The sequence below is a fragment of the Triticum dicoccoides genome, chromosome 6B (genome assembly GCF_002162155.2).
Source record: "Triticum dicoccoides isolate Atlit2015 ecotype Zavitan chromosome 6B, WEW_v2.0, whole genome shotgun sequence".
Taxonomy (NCBI): domain Eukaryota; kingdom Viridiplantae; phylum Streptophyta; class Magnoliopsida; order Poales; family Poaceae; genus Triticum; species Triticum dicoccoides.
This window is the reverse complement of record NC_041391.1, coordinates 554,367,702-554,393,659: the sequence shown is the minus strand read 5'-3', so window position 1 is coordinate 554,393,659 and position 25,958 is coordinate 554,367,702. Positions and strand designations below refer to the sequence as shown.

The 25,958-nt window shown below is 43.9% G+C and overlaps 2 pseudogenes; both read left to right on the top strand.

Moving 5' to 3' along the window:
• Window positions 1–1,093: 1,093 nt before the first annotated feature.
• On the top strand, window positions 1,094–16,654 carry LOC119321266 (annotated as a pseudogene).
• Window positions 16,655–18,742: 2,088 nt separating this feature from the next.
• LOC119321265 overlaps window positions 18,743–25,958 on the top strand; it is a 27,427-nt pseudogene continuing 20,211 nt past the window's right edge.

The window sequence follows — 25,958 nt, the reverse complement described above, 5'->3', positions numbered from 1 at the left end:
AGTTATGTTGTGATGTTTGATAGCACACAAGGTATTCCTCCGGTATACGGGAGTTGCATAATCTCATAGTTGAAGGAATATATGTGTCAACAAGAAAGCAATAGCAATAAACTAAACGATCGATATGCTAAGCTAACGGATGGGTCTTGTCCATCACATCATTCTCCTAATGATATGATCCCGTTATCAGATGACAACACATGCCTATGGTTAGGAAACCTTAACCATCTTTGATCAACGAGCTAGTCTAGTAGAGGCGCACTAGGGACACGGTATTTTTTTATGTATTTACACATGTATTTAAGTTTTCGATCAATAAAATTCTAGCATGAATAATAAACATTTATCATGAACAAGGAAATATAAAATAACAACTTTATTATTGCCTCTAGGGCATATTTCCTTCACCTTTCCCTCCCGCACCGATCTGCGCCGCTCTAGAGTGTTAGCGCCCGCATTCATGCCCGGCCAGAGCGGACGCGACCGTTCACTAGCACCGACACTGAAGCGGCACACCGGTCGAGAGAGCGTCTCTCGTGCCGCTTTCCGTTGCAGGCGGGTGCCGTGCATTCAAATGACACGATGGCCGCCTGTCCGTCCATCTCCCACCCATATTGATGGCACACGGTTGCTGAGGCATCTTCTCCGGCGCCACCTGTCCATCCCTCTGCCGCCCACCATTGCTATATAAACCGCTATCCCGGCCATAGCTACAGTCATCCATCTCCGATTCCTCTCCGTGCCATTCTCACCATGGAATCTTCCCCTGCCAAAGCTCTCTGGGACAGGCTGACGTCGGACCAGAAGAAGGAGATGGCCGCCATTGCTGCCGGCTGGCAGCCAGAGGACGACGACATCCAAATGGAGGATGCTGCCGACGACGAACCAGTGGCACCCTCTTCCTCCTCCACACCACCCTCTCCAGTGCATTGCACCATGACCATCGGCGAGGCCCGTGCCCATTACATGGACATGGTGCGGGAGGAGCTGTTCTGGGAGCCGCAGGCCGACGCCGCCTGCAACAACCACGTCCTGCAGTAACACATGCAGGCGGAGGAGGAGCTCGCTGCCGGCAGGGCTGTCGCGCCAGACAATGGACCCCGCGGAGCAGGAGGCGCTGCTCGAGTCCTACCGCACCGACCGCGAGATCCGCCTCGCTCGCTGGCGGTAACGTCAGCGGGTGGCGGAGGTGGTGGCCGCATACAAGGAGAGTGACGACGCGGGCGAGGCAGTGTTCGACGAGACCGAGGAGGAGTAGGAGGAGGGCATCGCCGAGTCCGCGCCCTGCCGCGACGACCACGAAGCCAGCACGTCTGAGGGCGCCGCGGAGAGCAAGAAAGAGTAGTGCATGGTAGGTCGCGGCCGCTCGTGTCCCAGGAAGGCCACCGCTCCTCCCCTCCCGTCGACGCCAAGATTGGTGGGTTCAACATCGTCGGCCGATTAGTCGCTTGGTGGCGATGTGGAGGCGGACAACTTCACCTCCTGGGCCTCGGGGGCGGAGCTGGAGAGCGCCGAGGCGGAACTGTAGATGGTGAGGTTTCAGTTCTTGGGGCTCATCGGCGGACACAGATAACGGGCGCCGGCGACCATTTAGATTAGGTAATAACTATACCCGCAGAGTCGGACTAGCACCGCTTTGATGTAAATGTAGTGAAATTCGTCATGTTTCTATGAAATCCGGATGTGTTTACATGAAATCAGCTCGTTTTGATCAAATTTCGTCCAGTTAGTTCGAGTTGTAGTCAAAATATATGCGGCTACGGTTGGATGGCGGCCTTCCGCATCCGTGTCCGTGGACTGGCCCACTATCTGCGGACGGATGCGGGAGGAAACCATGACGTGTTAGTCTAGCATATTAGTTGGCGTGTAGATTAGTACGGCCTAGAGTATTAGTGGGTGTGTTAGTCTAGCAGATTAATCGAGGTCGATCCCAAAAGCTCGTTTCAGTTTGAATTTAAAGACGCTTTCTATGGATTTCTCTATTGTGTCAATCGCATAGGTCAGAATGCGTTTTCTACGTCTCTTCCTTGTGTCTCTTTTCTTTTCTTTTTTAGTTTTTCTTCCTGTGTGTGACACTTTTTTTGTGTGTTGGTGTGTGGGTGTGTTCACGCGTGAGCATGCTGAGAGAGATGACACCACAATATAAGATGCAATTTATTATTAATATGTTGAGAGACGATTAACATGAATATATACATGCAAATTATTTGTAATCTGAGTGCAAATAACACCATATTTGTGCACATTTTGTCCTTATTTGTTCCGTTTATCATTATCTTTCTTCTTAAAGGGTCCAGTGCCACTAATTAAATCTTTCTTAGAAATTCATTGATTTTGTTTTAGTTTATATTTTATTTTCTTTCCCTTTTAAGGGTAATATCAATGTCCTAATTCCTTTTTAGGAAATTTCTTATTTGCAAAATTCCTCTATTACATGTTTATTCTTGCAAATTATTTAATAGTGTAATTTTGTGTAAATCGTGTGTTCATTAGTTTCTTTCTTCTTAAAGGGTAATACCAATACCACTAATTTATTTTTTCTCAGAAAACTTCATTATTTTGATTTTGTTTTAGTTTTTGTTTCATTTCATTTCTTATTTAAGAAAAATACATTTAATATCACTTATTCGTTCTTCCATAGAAAACTTCATTATTTGATTTAGTTTTCTTTTATTTTGAAGGGTAATACCAATGTCACTAATTCATTCTTTCTTAAGAACTTTAGTATCTTATACTTTGTTTGATTTATTTTTATTTTTGTGGTAATACTAATGTCACTAATTAATTCCTTCTTAGAAACTTTTATTTTTAAGAAATTCCACTATTTTATACTTATTCTTGCATATTATAGAAAAAGCAACTTTTATGTAAATTGTGTGCTAAATTTGCAATTATTTGTTTTATTTTCTTAATTTTCTTTTTTGTGTAAAAAATCCACTATTATGTAATTATTTTAGCATATTAAAAAGTGTAAATTTGTGTATAATGTGTGCAAATATTATTCATTATTTGTTTTAATTTATTTTTTCATATTTCTATCTTTGAAGGGTAATACAAATGCGAATAAGTTAGTCTTTCTTAGAAAGCTTCCATTTTCTTTATTTTTATTTCCATATATAAGTATACAAGTTAAGAAGATAATGCTTTCTAATTGCAAAGAGGAGTCCACAGACAACTTCGTTGGCATATATGCAAATATAAACTAAGGAAACATAGATTTTTGGAGCTGGAACTAATTTACGACCTTAAAGGGAGAACTCATTACACCAAAACTTGGAAGCAATGAGAAACTCCAATAAAAGCGAAAGCTCACTTTGATGAAAATCTTAAATTTACAACATTGCATTCATTGTAGCTTGTTCACATTAAAAGATATGATACGCCCTGTGCATATACAACAGGCTCTCTTCTTCTACATAGATATGCCAATAATTCTTATACGCACCTATGACCTAGATGGACAACAAGTAAACAAACACCCTGGTTATGGGTTTGACAAAAATATCTTACACACTACTTTGTACTTTCTCTCAAAAAAATGAATATAGTATATATTTAAGCAGTTCGGGACTAAATAAGAAGCATGGTACATTGAAAAGATTCTCAACCATCCTGCAATAGAAAAATATTACTATCATCATCCAAGCATTTGAAAGCTCAAGAGTGTGCTACTAATACAATTAAATATATCTTATGGATGCAAGAAACTCTTTACTTTTAATACCTACACATAATTGGAAGTCCATAAGTAACTGAGTTAATCTTTAGATGAGGTCCAAAAAAATTATGTTCACTTTAGAATAACCGAGACAAAAGTTCAGGTGAGAAGTCTCATATCACAACACAACATAATATTGGCACAAATATCTTTTATGGGTCGTCGGAGCAGGAGCGACTTGGTTTCGGCCACATCCAAATGGTACGTCTATCCTCACATCTGGAGCAGACTAAAAAGAACAGTGAACAATTTCACCATCAAGAATGGGACTCGGTAGCTACAAAGAGTTATTTGATTCTACACAAAGTAGTACAGTGCTGCAACCCACAAAATTAACTCTTACCAGTTCAGATTTGTTATTTGTATAATGTAATCAAGACTAAAGCTGATAACAGTTCTAACAGTTCCAGGTCACACAAATTCACTAAGCATTACATAAGTTTGTTTCGTGTGACAAACTCTTATGATCTCAACTGCATGCCATATCTTAATTTCCTATGTCATTCACTGCAAATTTTAGAACGTTGTTACAAAATTTCATGATGTGGATGCTATCTATAAGTCCATGAGCAGTGTGAATAAGAGGTTTTGCACATACCATTTGGATGTGGGCGAGGTCCCGGAGTGCCCACCTAAACTTGGGATTATTCTGAAGTTCTCACTTGAACTTTGGTCTCAGTTAGAACCCAATGGTCATTAAAACCACATTAAGAAAATGTTAGGACACACAAAAGGAAGAAATCATCTTAATTAGCAAAGAACGTCCAAACTAAACATGGATAACATGAGGTACAATTTTAACAATATTGGTAAATTTACCCTAAGAATCAGGGCAGAGCACAAGTCACAGGCTGCATCCATCAGTATAATGAGCACTTTGTCTGTACTGCAACTACTACTCTGCAATTGCCGTTCTTGGCATGGGACTTGAAGCATTGTCAAGAACAAGTCAAGAATTCGGCTAAGATTGTTTGCTTCAACTGAAAAGTTGAAGGGCATCATGTTAGATCTTGCCCATTGAAGAAGAAGCCCATTAGTGACAAGCAACAAGGGAAGCGGCCACAAGTTCACTCTCATGCTCAACCTCAAGTTGAAGAAAGGCCTCTTCCCAAGAAGACTCAATCTAATGCTTCTCAAGTTGAGAAATCAAGTGATAAGAAAGTGAAGAGTAGACGTTGCTACCTATGTCGTCAGAAAGGTCACGTCACTTCTTCATGCATGAATGGTACCTTATCCAACCCTATTCTAATTGATGATATCTATTCTCTTGGAAAGGATAAGGTTGGCAATGTGTTTGCCAAATTTGTTGGTACTCAAAGTGGTGTCAAGAAAAGAACCATTTGGGTAGCCAAGCCTATTGTGACCTACCTCTTAGGACCCAACTTGGTTGGGGACCAACTAGCTCAAAATTGATCAATAGGTGTTTTTGGAGGGCATTGGAGACTTGGCTACATTATGAAGAGTTAAGGGGACTTCATCATTCTTATTGTCTCAAGCCAAGTCAATTGGATTATCAAGTTTCTATCGTATATCCAATGTGCCTCCTTGCGGTAACTTGTACTTAAACTGTTTACATTGAAAGTTACTTGCCCCTTTGCATGTTTTGGTTTTGTTCCTTGCATGTGTTTGTATATGTTGTGCCTCCAATTTTCTTATCTTGAGAAATCAAGTATGTGTATGTTGGTTTGCACATCATGTATGTGTGTGTCGTGCGTTGAGCCTTTGTGCATCTTGTTTGTATCTTTGTTGGATCTTGAGAGAGATTAATGGAACATCCCACTTTGGGGGAGTGACGTGCTTTGTGCACCTCACAATCCTATAAATTTGTGTACATGAGGAATACCATCTAGTATTGATATTACAAGATTATCTAGTCTCTTTGTGGTATGCCTTCTCACGAGAAATTCAAATTCTAAATAGTCCATTAATTATCTCTTGTTGGATCCTCTTTTTGCATCTTGTAAGTTTTCATTGGTATCACATTATGGGGGAGTAATATGCTTTGTGTATATTGCAAGCCTACAAAATGTGCACATTTGAGATATTGTCACCTAGAGTTGATATTGTAGATTATCTTGTTCCTAGGTGGCATGTTAGCTCTACAAGTTGCAAGTTGCCTATGTGTTTGGTGTGAAGATGATGTCGGATATCCTTGCTATCTACCACCGGAAATTATTTCCAAATACTTCTTGTCTTTTGACAATTGGTACTCATTTATGTGTGGTAGAAATTATTGATCATCTTCACGGTGGAGTTTGCTTCTTATTGCCTTATCTCTTGCCAAGGAATGTATCAACTCCCTTTGTCTTCCATACCACTTGTGGATCTTGTTAATTTCTTGATCTTGTCTAGTGTTTTCTAGATATAGTGAAGGTGGTGATCCCACCTTGTGCATTTTGTATTCAAATGCAAATTTCCTATAACGCACTACTCTTGGGGGAGCTATCCTATTTTCTAACAAACACTCATCTTCCTTATCAAGTGTGTGTTGGTGGAGGTCAAGCCGTTTTCTTTTTGGTACTTTGTGCCAGCATGAAGCTTTATAGAGAGCTTGGTTTGTTTGGAACCATCCTCTCTTTTGGGAGTTTGATATCTTTTATTTAGTTTGTATCAATGGATATCTCATTCCTCCATGTATCTTTTATTGATATCCTCCAAGTGATTATTTGTTCATTAATATTTGGTATCTTTTCTTCACTTGGTAGTTCTTTGTCAATTGGTATTGGTTCTTGAAAGTCTTGAGCATGCATATTAACTTCATGTAGTTTCTTTGGCATGCTTTATTTCTTTGACCCAATATATAAGGCAAACTCCACCAAGTCTGAAATTGGATGAGATGTGCATGAAATTCATTTTCATATCTATATTCACATATTTATGTGGAGTTTGTCCTTTGTATTGTTGGTTCTATAACTCTTTGGTCCCAATGAGTTTGGGTACCATTTTGTTTGTGTTGTTGTTCTAGGAACAATTGGAGATGCATTGGATGCTCGGCTCACTCACAAGGAAGGTGGTGTCACCATGTGCTTATTGTACTCAAGCTAGGATGCTCAATGAACTACTATCTACTACCTTCAATTGGTTTCTTCTACATCCTTCCAATGATATCTCGGTAACAAATATCTATTCATGCATTCTTTTCTTGCATTCAACCTTGTGTAGGTTGCATCTTGGCATGATATTCATTCCATCTTGTGATACTTGTTTCCTTTTTCAAAGCATCTCAATGATCTCTTGTTGCTAGTTGTGATGTATTTGTTGTTCGTGTGGTTCGGCTTCATTTATATACAATAAGACCATATCTACCCATGTGCTATGCTTTCAAGCAAATATCTTATTGATATATTTATGACTTCCCTGTGGATATCTTGTGTGTACATCCTTCTTTGTGGATTGACATCATCGTGATCTTCATCTACCTAGAATCTTATACACTTGAGAGAAGTTGCATATCTAGTTGATATCCCTTTCTTCCACGTCCACCATTTCTTTCTCATATTTATTTTCCTTGTGGCTCCGTGAAAGCTTTTTCCTTGAGTGCTTGTCTTATCTTGTTGCTTCTTGATGCACTCTTGTGTGGTGAAGATCATTTTCCTCATGCTTGTCTTGACGAGGCTTTCGCCATCCTTTTGGTATCCCTCGTCTTGATGAGGATTTCCTTTTTTATCTTCACCATGGGTTGTCACAAGCTTGGTTGTTATTTCACTTTTTAGTAAGCTTGTGTATCCTTTTGCTTGTTGCGTGTGTGTGGGGGGGGGGAGGACATGTCTTGCACCTTGTATCTCATTTATCCAAGACTATGTTGATGCTTAATTCTCATCCTTATATTAGTCTTTTCAAGTGCTTTGCCATGACTCGCACGCTCATCTTGGTTGAGCCTATTTTTAAGTTGCCTCTTTTACATGTTGCTCAACCATGTGTTTGTTTCAAGTGCTAGGCTTTGTTTCATATATGCTCACTTGCACTTGTTGTGAGTTTCTATTGATTTTGGGGGAGTGACGATCCTATTTTGTGCCCATTGTATTCAAATACAAATATTCTTATTTGTGCACAAATCATGGGGAGCTTCTCTAGTTTCTTTAGAACACTCCTATGCTCATATCATAATATCTTTTATTCATGTGGCTCATAGGATCTTTTGTCTAGTTGGTTCAATTGGTATATTTTGTTTGCTTGCTTCAATTGGTATCCTTTGATTGCCTGATTGCTTGTGTCTCTCTTTGATTTATCTTTGTGGCATATCTTTCTTTAGCAATCTTTGTGCCTCAATATAGTTTGTGTTCCTCCAAGTATTTAACTTTGGATATGTGTATGGAATTCCACTCTCTTGTTGAGAAATACACAATTTATGGAGGAACACAATTTATATTGGCCTTCTAAGCTTTTCATCCATTTTGGCAATCGATGCCAATGGGGGAGAAGTTTCAGAGAGTTTTGTGGAGAACTTTACAGAGTTATTTCTTCTTGCTTTGGTTTTGTTCCTAAGCATTTGCATCTCTTACACATGCATCATTGGTTGTTGCATTGCATGTTGATGCATAATTCCTTATATAAACTCTCTTGAAAGCGATTGTCATCAGTTACCAAAACAGGGGAGATTGAAATGACATGTTGTGCCCCCATGTGTGGTTTTGGTAATTGATGACATTCTCTATGGACTAATGGTTACATTGAGTTAGATTTAAAGGATTTGTCCATAGGCGTTTCTTGAAGTCCATGTGTTGGTTTCAAGGAGTTTATGAGTTGACCAAGGTGCTATTAAGGAATTATCCAAAGATTGGTCATGTGAGTGTTGAGCTTATTGCAAGCATGTCTTGAAGAAGAAGATGTGTGATCATTCATGTTTACCTTCCAGAGATCATCCAAATGAAGAGAGTTGGAAAGTTTCTGGGTTGATCAAGACTAAGTCAAGAGTGAATCAAGTTGATCAACACGCAAAGCGTACAAGATGTACCGAGAGGGATCAAGTGATCCGATGGTATGAGGAAGATCTCATACAACCCATGGAGGATAACATCAAGTGGTGATCGTCATCAAGATTGGGGTGTGCAAGTTCAAGTGGAGCATCACGAAGAGATCATCCTTGAAGCTTGCCGTCCATTGTAGTGGCAATGGACTTTTGAAGATGTGCCGAGGAGTGGCTCACCCATAGTGGAATATGGGGGAACAATCATCTAGTCTTCTTCGAGCCAATGCAATTAAGAAATGTGGTCCAACTTGAGGGAGTCAAGACCGTCATCATCTAGATCAAGTGGACTATGTGCAAGGCAAAGGTTTGTCCTTGATAGGATTTCTATTTTACCAGTCTCATGGTGTTAGTTGGAAGACCGGATTATAGGATTGATAGCCGTCCTATCAAGGGGGGCTCTCGAGTGAGTAGCTTGATCGTATTGTTCGGTGAGAGCTCCAACCATTGCATTCTTGGAATCATCATATTTCGTGGTTCTTGTTTGGATTTTCTCTTTGTGAGGTTTTAGAGCATGTGGTTATCTTCATGACATGCTCTAGTTCACCGAAAACTGGTTTCATATGCATCTTCTTTTGTGTTTTTGATGTTGGAGTTTTTGCCTGTCTTATTTGAGAAAGGGTTCTCACCATTTTATTTTGGATATTTTCTCAATTGCTATTTCTTGCTTTCTATCGAGATTGCGTTTGCTCTTGTCAATAGCTTTCCAACAAACTTGATTTCGTCGAATTCGGAGCTCGTATGTGAAAGTTATGGCTGTTTTGATCTTACCTGTTTTACTTAGACCGGTTGTACCGCTTCTTACACCAGTTGTACTGGCTGACCGGTACTACCGGTGTTTGGGGCTGTTTACCGCTCCAGAGTTAGTCCAATGGTTGTGCCGGCCATGTACCGCTCCACCACCCGACTAGTTTCTGTTTTGGAGAGGTTCTTGGGCGGTTGTTGGCCGATTTTACCGGTTAGTTCATTTTTAACCGGTACTATCGGTGCCACGGGCGGTTGTACCTCTTAGTGCTTTTCCTACATGTAGCTTTTATCTCTTCTTTGACCGGTTGTACCGGTACTTACACCGGTTGTATCGGTGCTACTGTTTTCTGCACATAAGGGGCAGATTCATGGGGACCTATAAAAGGGGATCTTATTCCCCATTGGAGCCTATCCTTTGAGCTCATGTTCTTCCCCCACTATTGACCTTCTTCGAGATGGCTATATCTCAATCCCTCCATGGTTTCTTGCTAGTTTTTGGGGAAAATAGAGAGGAGATCTAGATCCACATTTCCACCAATCACTTTCTCCTCTATGTGAGTGGAACCCCTTGGATGTAGATCTTGGAGTTCTTGGTCTTCTCCTTCTTGTTCTTCCTCTCACTTTCCTCCCTAGCATTAGTTGCTTTGGTGGGATTTGGGAGAGAAGGACTTGGGCACTCCGTGTGCCCTTGCCACTGCATTTGGTGCATCGGTTTGAGTTCTCCACGGTGATACGTGGAAGTTACAAGTTGAGAAGCTTATTAATTACTCTTGGGGTTCTTGGTACCCTTGAGCTTGTTCCTCTTGGTGCTTGGGCGCCCTAGACGGTTGGTGGTGTTCGGAGCTTAATCATTGTGGTGTAAAGCTTCGAACAAGTGCCGGGGTCTTCAATTAGGTTGTGGAGATCACGCCGAGCAATTTGACGGGTTCCGGTGACCGCCCCCAAGGGTTGCCAAAGTGTACGGGTTCGGTGACCGCCCCCAAGGGTTGCCATTTGTACGGGTTTGGTGACCGCCCTCAAGGGTCCCTTAGTGGAATCACAACATCTTGCATTGTGCGAGGGCGTGAGGAGATTACGGTGGCCCTAGTGGCTTCTTGGAGAGCATTGTGCCTCCACACCGCTCCAAACGGAGATTAGCATCTGCAAGGGTGTGAACTTCAGGATACATCGTCGTCTCCACGTGCCTCGGTTATCTCTTACCCGAACCCTTTACTTATGCACTTTACTTTGTGATAGCCATATTGTTTCATGTCATATATCCATAAGTTGTTGGTGCACATAGGTGAGCCTAGTTGTTGTAGATTTTGTGCTTGATAAATTAACTGGTAGGTTTATTCTGCATTTGTTCAAGCCTAAACCGTAATTATTTTAAAGCGCCTATTCACCCCCCTCTAGGCGACATCCATGATCTTTCAGAATGCAAAACTAAAAAAATAGATAGGTAACCCAAAAACAATAGAGCAATGACCTTATATTAGCGGATATGCAACATACCCCGCATGAAGATGGAGGTTATAATAGTAGTGATTGTAAAATAATGATCTGCATCTTGAGTTGTTCATTATGCCATTCACACCATAACATTAAGAATCTTAGAACTGCTTCTGAGGTCCACGATACATATACCTTTGAGCAAATTAGGAAGATAATTATGTAGACAAAAGCAGGAAGGGGTTCCAAGCTCGCCATGGTGGTCGTTGGGTTGGTCTGTAGATGAGGCGTGGAGAGCACTACCACCAAATTGAGTGCATCAATGCTTTGGAATTGATGACCTTCCCACTTCACGATGAAGCACATCGCTAGTTCGAACTCCCTGGTCGCCGCCATAAGGGCCATGAAAACTTCCCGCGCTGCCTGCTCTATATGCCCCTTAAGTTGATGCCGCCGGCCATTGCCTTGCCGTGGAGAGTGAGAGATGAGTTGGGTAGCGTGGTGGTGGGTTAGTGGCGCTGCAGAGGAGGCTAAGCAAGAATCTTTGCGAACGCCGAGCCGAGTTGAACAAGCGCCGCACGGAACGGATCCCCGGCGCTAGCACCATAGACCGGTAGAGGCGAGGCTCAGCGATTGGCACAACGGCGCAGAGGGGAGGGCGCGGGGAGGAGCGAAGGTGGTCGGGGAACTGGGTGTGGCGCGGCATCAAAGTGGAGGCGGGCGCGGTGGCGGAGGCGGCAACACTGTGGAAGGCGGATGCAGAAGGGGATTTGGGATTCAGGGAGCGGCTAGTGGATAAGCTGAAAAAAGGGAAGAGAACCGACGTGTGGTCAAACCGACTAAAGCCCATATCCACTTACAGGTGGGCCCACGAGCGCGGCTAGAAGCCTTGATCAACCACAACGTTGTAATTCTTGGGAGCTTAGAAACTGTAGAGATGGGGATAGTTTCATTTTATTGATTTTCTTTACTTTTCTTTTAGTATATAAGTATAGGGCGATAGAAGGCTATAGAAAGGATAAGTTTCTATGTTCTATTATGTTACACATAGTTGCATAATATTATTTTCCTTTTTATTTTTTGGTTATTTAATTTAGTTTTCATATAAGGGGAGAAAAAGGGTGGAAGAACAGGCCAGCTAGGCCTTTGGATCCAGATCGAATCGTGGAGATCTATCTGATTGAACACCGAAATTTTTTAGACATCTCACATGTGGTGGCGGACATAAAAATAAAATAGAGGGCGTGGCCTTGAAAATCAGCTAATTTTTACATAGGAAAAAATTTTATTTTCCAAAATTCCGGGCACACCCGCTAGGCAGGCCACTGCTAACACGTAGTCGCCCCTTTTTTCATTGTCTTTCCTCTTTGAGGTAATATCAATGCTCTTAATTCGTTTCTCCTTAAAAAGATTTTTTTAGTTTTGTTTTACTTTTAGTGTTAATTTTGCTCCATCCCACAGCCAAAAGGTTGATGATGAGAACGTCATGTCTGTGGTGCATGTTCTGCACGCATGTGGACATGTTTACGTGCGTGTGTTGTCTGCATGTGTGGCTCTTGCGTCACGGCCTACCAGCTTTTTAATTTGCACTAGCAAGCAGAAGGCGCGGTGGCACGCTGCGCCCTTCGTGAAGCAGGTGTACGTGGCTGCATAGTTTTTTTTATGAAAAAAAATGATGATAGTGGGTAAGCGAGATGGCAGTTGCAAGCTAATTTAAAATAGATAAATATCGAAAGATATCAAAAAACACATGGTTACAAACGCTTAGCTATATATCTTAAACGATCCAGTCAAAAATGTTCCTAACAAAATAGTCACAGTTTGAAAATTCTCTGGTACAACCAAAAGTTGTACAAAATGAAGCTTCCTTCGAACCAAACAAAAAATGCTCTAGTCTCTACTTCTAATGGAGTAGTTGGTAGTCTCACTTTCAGGTTTTTTTTCGTCCCACTTACCATGGTTTTTTTTGGTACCTCCTCCCACCTTCACTGGTTTTTTCGTCCCTTCCCCCCACTTCATCGGTTTATTTTCGGTTCACCCTCTCACACACCGAAAAAAATTGAACGGATCAGAACTTTCCATACTAACACAAATTATTTAGTAATGTCTTTATGTAAAAGAATCAATCACAATCAATTTCTAAAGATCAAATCTAAATTAATTAATCTTCATAACGTTTGTTTCCTTCCGAATCAGGTCCATAACTTTCCTTCCTTGTTTGGGCAGAAACTGTTTGGTAGCAGAGATTAGGAAGCTTCCTATGAGCGTAGTAATAGGAAGTGTTCTTTTTCTTGATGATTCGTTTCCATGCATGATGATAGTAAATTAGGCCAACATTCACCACTATTTATCAACGTCGTCAATCGTGTCCATTCCTACCAGTTTTAAGGGAATCCACTCGCTACGTCTTTTTTAAGGGGATCCGCTCGCTACATCATCGTGGCACGTTATTTTCACAAGCAATTCCCCTAAAAAAACACAGCGCCCTACCTCGACTTCCCTACCTGGACGCTGCCGCCGCCGCCCACCGATCTCGCCGCCTCCCGGCGATCCCCTCCTCCCTCCCGCAGCTCGAATGACCCACTATTTTGGCCACGAGTACCGCCTGCCTCTTTGCCCATGCGTCGCCCCTCCTCTTCACCATAGCCACGAGCACCATCCGAGGCGGAGCCGCGGCGCCTCCACAGATGCGGCGGAGACACCATATCCAGTGGAGACGTCGGTGTAAATCTTCTCCTACTCTGCTCCTTCCCCTGGTTACCGGCCTGCTCCACCTCCCCTCTGCTTCGTGTGGATCTGCTCATGTGCAGCAGTAAACTTTATTTAGGTAGAACTATTCTTCTAGGCCTTTTTTTGTTACTTACAAATTAACTTTTTGAGCCAATGCTTACGGCATGAAGTATTACCTAGAGTTCCTTAATCAATCTGCTTGTCCATCGTTTCATTTGGTTCAATTACTATCAGCAAGAACGCATTGTGGAACCGTTAGCTTATGAATGTGTGCTCTTCCTGCAATAATAACATTTGCAATGTAAGGGCCGAGGCACACCATGCATCAGGATGATGTGCACCACGTGGGAAGTAATACTAATATGGCCTAAGTGGATAATGAAATATCCAAAGATACACTTGACTGGATGAATTTTTTTCTCTGGAATTGTTCCTCATGATGCGCAGATGTAGATGCTATATTTTTAAAATTTCAAATCACCTATGCATGCCAATGTGATTCTTATCCTTTTCATTAGACAGTGTGTTCCCATCAATCCATCCATGCACCGAACCGATTTTTTTTACTCTGTTGAGGTTGCAATTACGAACGAGTAGCATATGTATGCACTGAACTACTTGCATAAGACAGTGAAATACTTCTTACTCGCGTGAGTGGAATTTTGGAATAGAGAAAGAACATACAACAGAGATCACGTAAAACAAGTTTGATAGGTCCATTGCATCGCACGGGCATTTTTGCTATATGTACTAACAGGTTCTATTTATTTCCTTTGATCAGTCAACACTCCTATGTCCTACGTAGGTAAGAAGGAAAGAAAACCTAATGGTACAGCCGGGCAAAACAGTCAACGGCGAGCTTCATCGCCGCGTACGCGTTGTAGTACCTGGCCATCACCGGTTGGGGCATCGAGGACTTAATGCTGGTGAAGAAGGCGTGGGTATTGGTAGAGCTCCAAGAAGCTGCCCTTCGTGCTGCCCGTTGTCTTCAGCATCGGTCCCCGGGTGACCACCCTGGAACTCGGCGACGCTACCAAGGCGACACGGTCCGGGTTGGTTCGGTCCCTCATCGAGCCACCATTTGGACCAGCCAACCACCACCGACGTCAACGTGCTGGGGCAGCAGCGAGGTGGGCTGCGTGTGCGGGTGCTGTGGCGAGGTAGTGGACATGCGGGAGCGCCAGCGATGAGGTCGGTGATGTGCCACGGAAAGTGCACGGCTGTTAGCCATGAACCTTCCGTAGCAGCTTTCTTCACGAGCCCATGTTTTTTTATGTTCGGGCCTTGCCATAATTAGCGGATTAACCATGAAAAAAAACATGACGTTCGGTTTGTTGTCAAATGGTGCTGTGATTTTCGAATCAAGCCATGTTTCTCTTGTACTTCCTATTTCCTGTTCGACTGAATAAAAGTGCAGAAAGTGAACACACCAACACGACTGAAAGCAGTCATATTCAGTTATAGAGGTATACATTTATACAAGATATACACAGGCAGGTGCGGCCAGTAACCCAACTAAGTCCTGAGCTGACCTTACTAATCCTTTACTCGCGATAAAGACACAGACGATAAGGAAAGGTTGTTACGGAGAGAGCAATGGGAGAGAGAGAATCACGTGGCGGAAGGTGGACCTGAACATATGCTTCAACAAAGAAAACGACAGCGTAGGATCATGGTGCGTGATTATAGGCGGAGGCTATTAAATCTCACGTGGAAATCACGGCTGAGCGATTCTCGCACGATCGGAAGTTCACATCCAATCGACCGTTTCCCCAGTTGATGGCTTGCATGTGAGCTGTGCTAAAACGGTCGCTGCCATGGTAGCGAAACCCATAGCTAGAACGCTGCCAGCGCCAAGTTGAGAACTTGAGATCGTCAGTGGTGCATGCACGACAGGGGCGGCGAGAGGCTATGGTTGATGGGGAGGAGAGAAAAGAAGGAGAGGGGAAGCTTGGGGACATGGTAGTTTACCCGGGGGCTGCCGGTCGGCACGCTAAGAACGAATGGCGGTGATAGTGACATTTTTTCTCAGTCATCTTGGTCGGACCGGTTGAACACCAGACTGGATCGGACCGACAATTTTCTAGGCCGATTTTAGCAGACCAGATCGTCCATTTTCTCTAACAAGCCAGGACCAAGCGTGTCAAACACCGATTGAGCCATGAGCGGTACGTCCAACCCTGCCCACCGTCGAAGCGAAGCTCCTACTCCACGTGAAGTTGATCGCGCTGTTGCACTCGTACGGTAGGAGCCACGGGCACGACATGGTGAAGGGCTAAAGGGCTGATCGAGGGTGAGACCCGGATGCTGGTGGCGCAGCTGACCATGGACGAGATCTTCACCTGCACCAAAAAGTTCAAGCAGGAGGTGTTCAGCAACGTGCAGAAGGAGCTGGACCAATTCGGCCTCTTCATCTACAATGCCACCGTGAAGCAGCTGGTGGACGTGCCGGTGCATGAGTACTTCTCCTACCTCAGCGAGAAGACACAACATGAGGCAGCGAGCAGGGCCAAGGTGGATGTTTGTGGAGTGGGATGGCCTCACGTGCCAGAACGCCGCCAAGGTGGACGCCGAGAACAAGGTGCTCTCTGTGCGGCAGCAGGGCGAGGCGCTCAAGGAGAAGGCCAAGGTCAAGGCGGAGGTGTGGGTATTTGAAAACAGTAGGAAGGCCGACAACGCCGCCTCAATGACCGACCTTGCCATGAAGGATTGAAGGGGAAGGCTGGGACTAGCAGGCCAAGGTCTCCGAGGTTGAGGCCACCAAGGTTGTCGCCATCCGCGATGCCGAGCTGCAGATGGAGGTTAAGACGAAGAACGTGCTCTGCCAAACTGACAAGCTCAAGGTTGAGCAGCTCAGCAAGTCCACAGTACACTACGACACACAGGTTGGTTATGCAATAAGCATGTATAAAAATATAGTACTAGGGACAAGAGAAAATCATACTTATTGACCTCAGCATTTTATATTTTGTAGGTTCAAGAATCGAACACGCTTCTTCTACAGCTGGCAGAAGGCGGCGGATACGACATTGTATAAGAAGATGAAGGCGGAGGTGAGGTGAAGCGGCCTAGCAGAAACACATGCATGTCTCGATATGGGAGGAAAGGGAGGGAGATAAGGTGAGGGTTAGCGGTGCAACATGCCACACGAGGAAAGGGGTGAAGAGATGACATTGAGGAGGGAAATGAGCTTGGTCCATGGCATGGGTCAGAGTAGAGGAAGGTTGATCCATGGTTTGGCCAAAGGGGTGATGAGCGAGGGAGAAGTAGAAGCCCCCCTCGCATATCTTGGTGTGTGAGCAAGTCTGTCGAGGTGGAAGAAGCCTGTCATTTCATGACGGCGTCGGTGACCTTGGCGTGATGTTGTTCGTCGGTTTGTGGGCGGATCAGGCAACCGTCCGGTCTCTCGACCCCCCCCCCCTCACTAATTTTGGTGAGAAGAGGGGAGGGATGAAAGGGTGGAGGGGTGGGATATGAGGTCGCCGATTCTGTTGGTTGTGGGGGCGAGGGCGGAGAGAGGAGAGTGAGCGACGCCGGTGAAGTCTATGTATCTAGAGAGGGAGGGGAACAAGAGAGTGAGTGGTGCGGAGAGGGAGTGGATAGAGTGCGGTCGCGCGGGAGAGGACACCAAGTCGTATAGGAGGGGTATAATGGGAATATCAAAAAAATAAAGCTTTATTTATACCTGTACACTATATATTTAGAATAGCATAAAATATGTTCTCAATAAATTACTTAAAAATATCCAAGAAATTAGAGATGACCGACTATCATTGTATAAAGGGGAAATCCGTTCTTTGCTCGTGAAGAAATGTAACATAGTTTTTTATGGGCAATATACCACATACCCTAAATAGTAGATATTTTCATGAGAATAACCATCAACATGTGATTTAGAGGTGAGCCTAAAATTATTAAAATTGGGATGCCACTCAATCTACTAGAAACTGCTCATTTCTAGCATTTGTCCATAGAATATATATTTTCCATACCACCATCATAAAAAAATTATTCTAATCTTTGTTTATATTAGAATACCTTTGTAGGTCATAAAAACTGATGGATTTGATTGTGCTTCGGAGATGTCAACTGACAAAGACCCTGATGTAACGATGATGAAGGGGGCTAAGAATTCAACGAGTTTTACACAACCAAAAGAGGTGCATGCAAATAATTGTTCTTCTTTGTATGTATGTTGCACATGATATAATACTCAAAAGGTATATTTCTACATATATTTAATTTGGTAGAATATGAGAGATGAAGATGGATTATGTCGGGGTTAAAAAAACATTCAGAGGGTTTTTGGGGCGACGTCATTGGAAGGGGACAAAAATTCACCATGTTTTATACAACAAAAAGATGTGCAAGTGATGATATCCCACAACAACGACGCACTCAAAATAAAGCAAACCGGCTGGAATTACGATAAATGTTTATGGCAACATTTATTCCCAACTGGTATTCCGATGAGTAAATATTTCAAAAGCCCGTAGCAACGCACGGGCGTTCTACTAGTACACATTTTAAAGATCACATTGTATGGATAGTATCCCATCCTGCAAAAGATGAAAATTGTATTAGTGAATGAAGCAAGATGTGCCCATGGTAATCCGAACCAAATAAAATGAGGGCAAAGTAAAATGTGGCAAACGATCTAAATAGCTGCTGAGCATATGAACTTTCTCTCCATATATCCGATACGGTATAAGTAGTCAAGGAAATGTAAAAAATATATTTGAGTTTAATACAAAAACAAAAAACCAAAATGATAGCAGTGAATGGCTGAACGAAGAAGGGTCGTCACATGAAATCGAAGGTTGTCAGGATGTTCTTTGCCACTCGTCACTTCAGTTCAGCTGAATGTTCCTCCTTATATCTGCTACAAATAAATCACAAAAATAAAATGAGAAGACACAAGTCAGGTTCCAGTAAATTCTTGTGGCTAGCGTATGAACTCATAGTTAATAACTAATATCCATTTAGTCTGAATTAAGACAATTAATATTACATAAAAAGTTGAATAAAAATTGTGCCTATACCATCTTCTTGGAACTACTTCGGCCGCGTGAACAGCTTGATACCATGGTGCCCAAAAAACACCTACCAGTTTGTAATGAAAACGTTTCACGCGGTCGGGGTAAACAGGCATGGTAGAATTGTTAGTGGCAGCTAGGCGAAGTAAGGGCCCAACCGAAGCCGATGCCAACAGTGGCACCATGAAAGGTGGAGAAGGGCAGCGTGAAGCTAGAGCACAACATGGCTGCGAGCTTGTCCACTGTCGGCTGTTGGTCAGAAATAGGTGTTGCTGCCTTGGACCATGGGAAGAGAACCACCAGCAGGGCGAGGAGCACGTCCACCCAGCTTGCATCATCCTTGAGCCCGATGTCCTCATGTCCTGCAGTCCGGAGGCTAACCTACCAAACCACGTGTGTGCTCGTCGCCTTCCTTTCTATTATGTGGCTACACATTAGGTGGAGCGTTGATGACCTCGATGGCGTTGGCTGATGGTCAGGGGTCACTTGTGAGGGCACATGCGTAGCGGTGTTGCGGTTCTCTTGGTGGTGCATGGCCCGCCTCAACGGTTGCTGCCACCGCGCTTGAGATCAAGATAGCTAGGGTTGGGGAAGGAGGTACTTCTGAGGGCCGCACTGAAGGCGAAGGTGGCCTACCCCATCGTAACCAAGGATAGAAGGTAGAGGAGGGGAGGAGGTATAGTGGGGATGAAGTGCAGAGGAGGAGGTGACAATGCTGGCAATTTTTGGATGAAAATTGGAACGTGATAGGGGAGAGGAAGGTGCAGCGGAAAGAGAAAGAAACCGAGAGGCGGTGAGCGTGGGATTGCTACTTCTTGAGCTTGTGTTGATTTTTCCCTTGAAAAGGAAATGGTGATGCAGCAAAGTAGAGATAAGTATTTCTCTCAGTTAAGAACCAAGGTATCAATCCAGTAGGAGGCACAAGCAAGTCCCCAATATATGCACCCGCACAAACTAATAAACACTTGCACACAATGCGAGAAAGGGGTTGTCAATCCCTTCACGGTCACGAACAAGAGTGAGATCTGATAGAGATAGGTTTAAAAGATAAATAAAAGAGCAAACTAAAGTAAATATAAATAAATTGCAGCAAGGTATTTTTGGGTTTTTTGATTTATAGATCTGAAAATATATGATGGAAAATAGACCCGGGGGGCATAGGTTTCACCAGAGACTTCTCTCTTGAAAGAAAACATATGGCGAGTAAACAAATTACTATCGATCAATTGATAGAAAAGCGCATAGTTATGACGATATCTAAGGCAACGATCATGAATATAAGCATCATGTCATGACAAGTAGACCGAAACGATTCTGCATCTACTACTATTACTCCAAACCAAGGTTGTCAGAATCGCGATTTTGAATTGGATCGGAGCTCTGATGGTAGGATCGCAAATCATAGAATCTTCACTATCAAGATCGTAAAAATGTAGATTCTATGAACTAAAATCATAGAATCAGAGGGGTTATTTTGGATCGTGAAGCCGTAGAATCGTATAACAGAATCGCGATTCTGACAATCTTTCTCCAAACATCGACCGCTATCCAGCATGCATCTAGAGTATTAAGTTCATAAGAACAGAGTAATGCTTTAAGTAAGATGCCACGATATAGAGGGATAAACTCAAGCAATATGATATAAACCCAACTTTTTATCCTTGATGGCAACAGTACAATACGTGCCTCGCTACCCCTTCTGTCACTAGATGAGGACACTCCAAGATTGAACACAAAACTAAGCACCTATAGTTGGCCAAACCAAACCGATAGCGAGGGGTTTATCTTAACCAAACTAGATTGGAGTTGGCCAAACCAAATTGATAGTTCAAAGAGAAATACAAAGATATCTTAACCATGCATAAAAGAGTTCCGAGAAGACTCAAATAATATTCATAGATAAACTGATCATAAATCCACAATTCATCGGACCTGGACAAACACACCACAAAAGGTATTACATCAGATAGATCTCCAAGAACATCGAGGAGAACATTGTATTGAAGATCAAAGAGAGAGAAGAAGCCATCTAGCTACTAGCTATGGACCCATAGGTCTATGGTAAACTACTCACGCTTCATCGGAAGCGCAACAAGGTTGATGTAGAGGCCCTCCGTGATCGAATCCCCCTCCGGTAGGGTGCCGGAAAAGTCCACAAGATGGGATCTCACGGGAACAGAGGCTTGCGGCAGTGGAAAAAAGTATTTTCGTGGATTCTTATGATGTTTAGGGAATATTTGGGAATTTATAGATGTGGAATTAGGGTTGAAGGACACCAGAGGGGCCCACAAGCCGTCAGGGTGCCCCCCTAGGGCACGCCCTCGAGGCTTGTGGCCTTCTCGGGACTCTTCTGGCCCTCTCTCTAAGTCAAGTAGGTGTCTTCTGGTCCAAGAAAAATCATCGTAAAGTTTTATATCGTTTGGACTTTTTTGATATCCTTTTCCGTAAAACTCAAAAACAAGGGAAAAAACAGAAACTGGCTCTAGGCTCTTGGTTAATAAGTTAGTCCCAAAAATAATATAAAATAACATATTAATGCATATAAGACATCCAAAATAGATAATATAATAGCATGGAACAATCAAAAATTATAGATATGTTGGAGACGTATCAAGCATTCCCAAGCTTAATTCCTGCTTGTCCTCGAGTAGGTAAATGATAAAAACAGATTTTTTGATGTGGAACGCTACCTAATTTATTTCTCAATGCAACTTTCTTTATTGTGGCATGAATATTCAGATCCATAAGATTCAAAACAAAAGTTTAATATTGACATAAAAACAACAATACTTCAAGCATACTAATAAAGAAATCATGTCTTCTCAAAATAACATGGCTAAAGAAAGTTATTCCTACAAAATCATATAGTCTGACTATGCTCCATCTTCATCACACAAAGTATTTCATCATGCACAACCCCGGTGTTAGTCAAGCAATTGTTTCATACTTTTAGTGTTCTCAAACTTTTTCAACTTTCACGCAATACATGAGCGTGAGCCATGAATATAGCACTATAGGTGGAATAGAATATGGTGGTTGTGGAGAAGACAAAAAGAAGGAGAAAGTCTCACATCAACTAGGAAAATTAATGGGCTATGGAGATGCCCATTAATTGATATCGATGCTAGTGAGTAGGGATTGCCATGCAACGGATGCACTAGAGCTATAAGTGTATGAAAGCTCAAAAAAAACTAAGTGGTTGTGCATCCAACTTGCTTGCTCACGAAGACCTAGAGCAATTGAGGAAGCCCATCATTGGAATATACAAGCCAAGTTATATAATGAAAAATTCCCACTAGTATATGAAAGTGACAAAATAGGAGGCTCTCTATAATGAAGATCATGGTGCTACTTTGAAGCACAAGTGTGGAAAACGATAAACATTGTCCCTTCTCTCATTTCTCTCATTTTTTGTTTGGGCTTCTAGGCCTATTTTTTTATTTGGGCTTCTGTGGCCTCTTTTATTTTTTATAAAGTCCGGAGACTAATCCCAACTTGTGAGGGAATCATAGCTTCCATGATCCTTTCCTCACATGGGACAGTGCTCTAATAATGATGATCATCACACTTTTATTTACTTACAACTCAAGAATTACAACTCGATATTAGAACAAAAGATGACTCTATATGAATGCCTCTGGCGGTGTACCGGGATGTGCTATGATCAAGAGTGAAATGTATAAAAAATATGAATGATAGCCTTGCCACAAATACTATGCCAACTACATGATCATGGAAAGCAATATGACAACGATGCTATGTGTCATAATAAACGGAACGGTGGAAGTTGCATGGCAATATATCTCGGAACGACCATGGAAATGCCATAATAGGTAAGTACGGTGGCCATTTTGAGGAAGGGTATATAGTGGGTTTAATGCACCGACGAAAGTTGCACGGTACTAGAGAGGCTAGAAATGGTGGAAGGGTGATCCATGGACTCAACATTAGTCATAAAGAACTCATATACTTATTGAAAAAAAATATTAGCCATCAAAACAAAGTACTACGCGCATGCTCCTAGGGGAGAGGTTGGTAGGAGTTAAGCATCGCGCGCTCCCGACCTCCACACAAAGGATGACAATCAAATAATAAATCATGCTCTGATTTCATCACATAACGGTTCACCATATGTGCATGCTACGGGAATCACAACTTTAACACAAGTATTTCTACTAATCCGCAATTACTTACTAGCATGACTCTAATATCAACATCTTTATATCTCAAAACAATCATAAGGAATCAAACTTCTCATAGTATTCAATGCACTTTATATGAAAGTTTTTATTATATCTCTCTTGGATGCCCATCATATTAGGACTAAATTCATAACCTAAACAAATTACCATGCTGTTTAAAGACTCTCAAAATAATGCAAGTGAAGCATGAGAGTTCATCAGTTTCTATAAAATAAAGCCACCACCGTGCTCTAAAAAGATATAAGTGAAGCACTAGAGCAAACTACCTAGCTCAAGAGATATAAGTGAAGCACATAGAGTATTCTAATAAATTCATGATTAATGTGTGTCCCTCTCAAAAGGTGTGTGTTGGGGATATACATAACAGGTAGGCCCACGAAGGGTCGAAATATCATGAAGCGTGGGGTCCACACAACATGTGGGTCCAGGTCAATTTCATACAGACACACTGTCCACTCGACCAAGCAACATACCATCCACTCGGATGACAGTTCACCACTCGACCGTACGACTCACTCGGATATACGAAGACCAGCAGGCAGCAAAGCAGTCGGCATCTTTCTAATAGTGAAGGCTTAATAGTGGGCTATCATTATAGCATTCATACCCCACTTTGTAACATAGGAGGTGAGGAGGTGGCGCACTCTATATAAGCCACCCCCCACCACTAGACAAGGGGGGTCTTTTCTTCCACCTCTCTCTCTTTTCACCATTAGTCTCAGGACTTAGCTCAGGCATGGGGATCCGTTCCTCGCTTACACACACATTGTAATCTCCGGATATATACTCAGATAAAACAAAGCCTCTCCGGAGCACGAGACGTAGGGTTGTTATCTCCACCGTGAGAGGCCCGAACTCGCTAAAACCACTGTGTCACCCATATGCATCTCGATAGATCATGCTCCGTTATACTACCCCTATTCTACTGTCAGACTTAGAACCACGACAGTTGGCGCCCACCGTGGGGCATGGCGTCTATCGAGCCATGATGCAATGGTTTGTTATTCTTCTGTGTTTAATTTTCTTTGATATATCACATGTTGTTCATCTCCACAGCGAGCTTCTGAAGCATCACAAAAAGAGGGTATAGATACATCCTTTACTCAACACTGTGGGCATGCCGGATCGATCATGAATCGAGAGTAAGAAGAAGAGAGGGCACCAGGCGTGGAGGAAGACCGCCTCATCTTCCCGATGCCAGACGCGGCATGCTGCAGCGACTCCCTTCGGAACGACCTGCTCTTCTTCTTGCATGAAGTCTCGATCGACGATCTGGCTCCCGCATGAATATTCGGTGAAGTCTACGTCCGCTGCAACCGCTCCATCGACTCCATCATCGTCGGCCCGCTCCTTCCTCCGGTCGTCCGCTTGGCCATGGTCTCTGCGACCAACTGACCGGCTTCCCGCACGGCAGGGCGCCGCATGGACGGTGCCCCCCACACGGCGCATCTGTCGGAGGCCGGTCACACTACCCGCACAAGGCGAGTCCTCCTACAGGCGTCGCGGCCCCGCCGTGGCTTCCGCGGAGGTGGAACTGGCCCGACGCGGTGCAGGTCAGGGCTGGCCTCACCCCCCATGTGCGGCGACTCCTCCCGCCGGCGTCCGCTACCCTGCTACCCTGCTGCAACGTCCGCAGTCGAGGCACAAGCACACGATCTGGCAATAAACCGACAGGGAGATAAATGGCCCGTGGAAGAAGGAAATTTCCTTCACATGCACGAATGGTAACACATCTTACTTAATTACCGCTAACTAACGCCTCCTGCATGCAGATCCTGGTCGGGAGTAATTCCCTTCTTCAATGCGTTGGTTAGCTAGGCAACCAATTCTAATTACTAGGCATTTACTGCTAATTTTGATCCGTTTTGGAGCAAGAGTCCGTCTCTCTGCTCGGCCTTGATCTGCAGTTCAGACGCCCGCTGGATCCGGTCTGCTTGCAAGCAGGATAGAGCCAACCGCCTCCAGCAAACGGGTCAACGCTCGTGAACTCATGGGCACATCTACACCGAACATCACCAACATCTCTCAGCCCAGCACTCCGCGTCGGCCTGCTCAACTAGCTCCACACCGACTGGATCACAACCCAGCTCGGGTTCCCTCGGACCAGCAGATGCACTTGGATGAGGCGTCCGCTCGGACGGCGCTCACTCGATCATGCAGCCCCTGGGTCCACCTGGCCGGTCCACCTTTTTTCACTCGGCCAGCTAACATTCAGAATATCATCGACATCAGCACTCGGCCGTGGGCCGGGCGTCCTCAAATTGGCAGGCGGCCTGGCTCCCCCGAGCAACAAAGCATGATGGTCGGCAGTGTTGCTGCTCCCTTCGGCGTGAACTGCCGGATGCACTGCAGCTGCTGCACCCTTTCGCTTACCTCTGGGCACAAGCTATTCTGTTTTAAGTTTCTTACTCTGTTTTTCTTGGCTCCACAGGCCCGACGCGGCAGAAATCTAGAGGCTGGCTACGCCCCGATCGCGCGGCGGCTCCTCCCTTTGCGAGCTGGTGGCATCCGTTTCCATGACGATAAACTCGAGGGAACAAGTCCCCAGCTACTCGGCACATGATTGAGGACCTTATCCTCTCCGATCATTTTTACAATTTAGCTCATAAATTACTCGACAGTCGCTTAACAGTCCCTTTTCTGTTCGAATCCAGATTCACTCGGACGGGACTTAAGCTCACTGGAACGCATGTTCAGATGAATTTGCTTGGATGGTTAACAGATCGCTGTGGTACTTAGACACAGACGTTTTGTTCCAGCAATCACTCGGATGGGCTAGTTCACTCGGACCGAACAGGATCACTGATGCTCAGTCGCGCGTGCGCCGCCACTCAGCCGCCCCGCGCGGCGCCATTGGTTGGTCACCTCATAACCACTCGGCCGCTCCGCGCGTCGCCACTCGGTTGGTCACCTCATCACCATTCGGCCGCTCCGCACGTCGCCACGGTTGGTCACCTCATCACCACTCGGCCGCTCCGCGCGTCGCCACTCGGTTGGTCACCTCATCACCACTCGGCCGCCCCGCGCGTCGCCACACGGTTGGTCACCTCATCACTACTCAGCCGCTCCGCGCGTCGCCACTCGGTTGGTCACCTCATCACCACTGGGCCGCTCCGCGCGTCGCCACT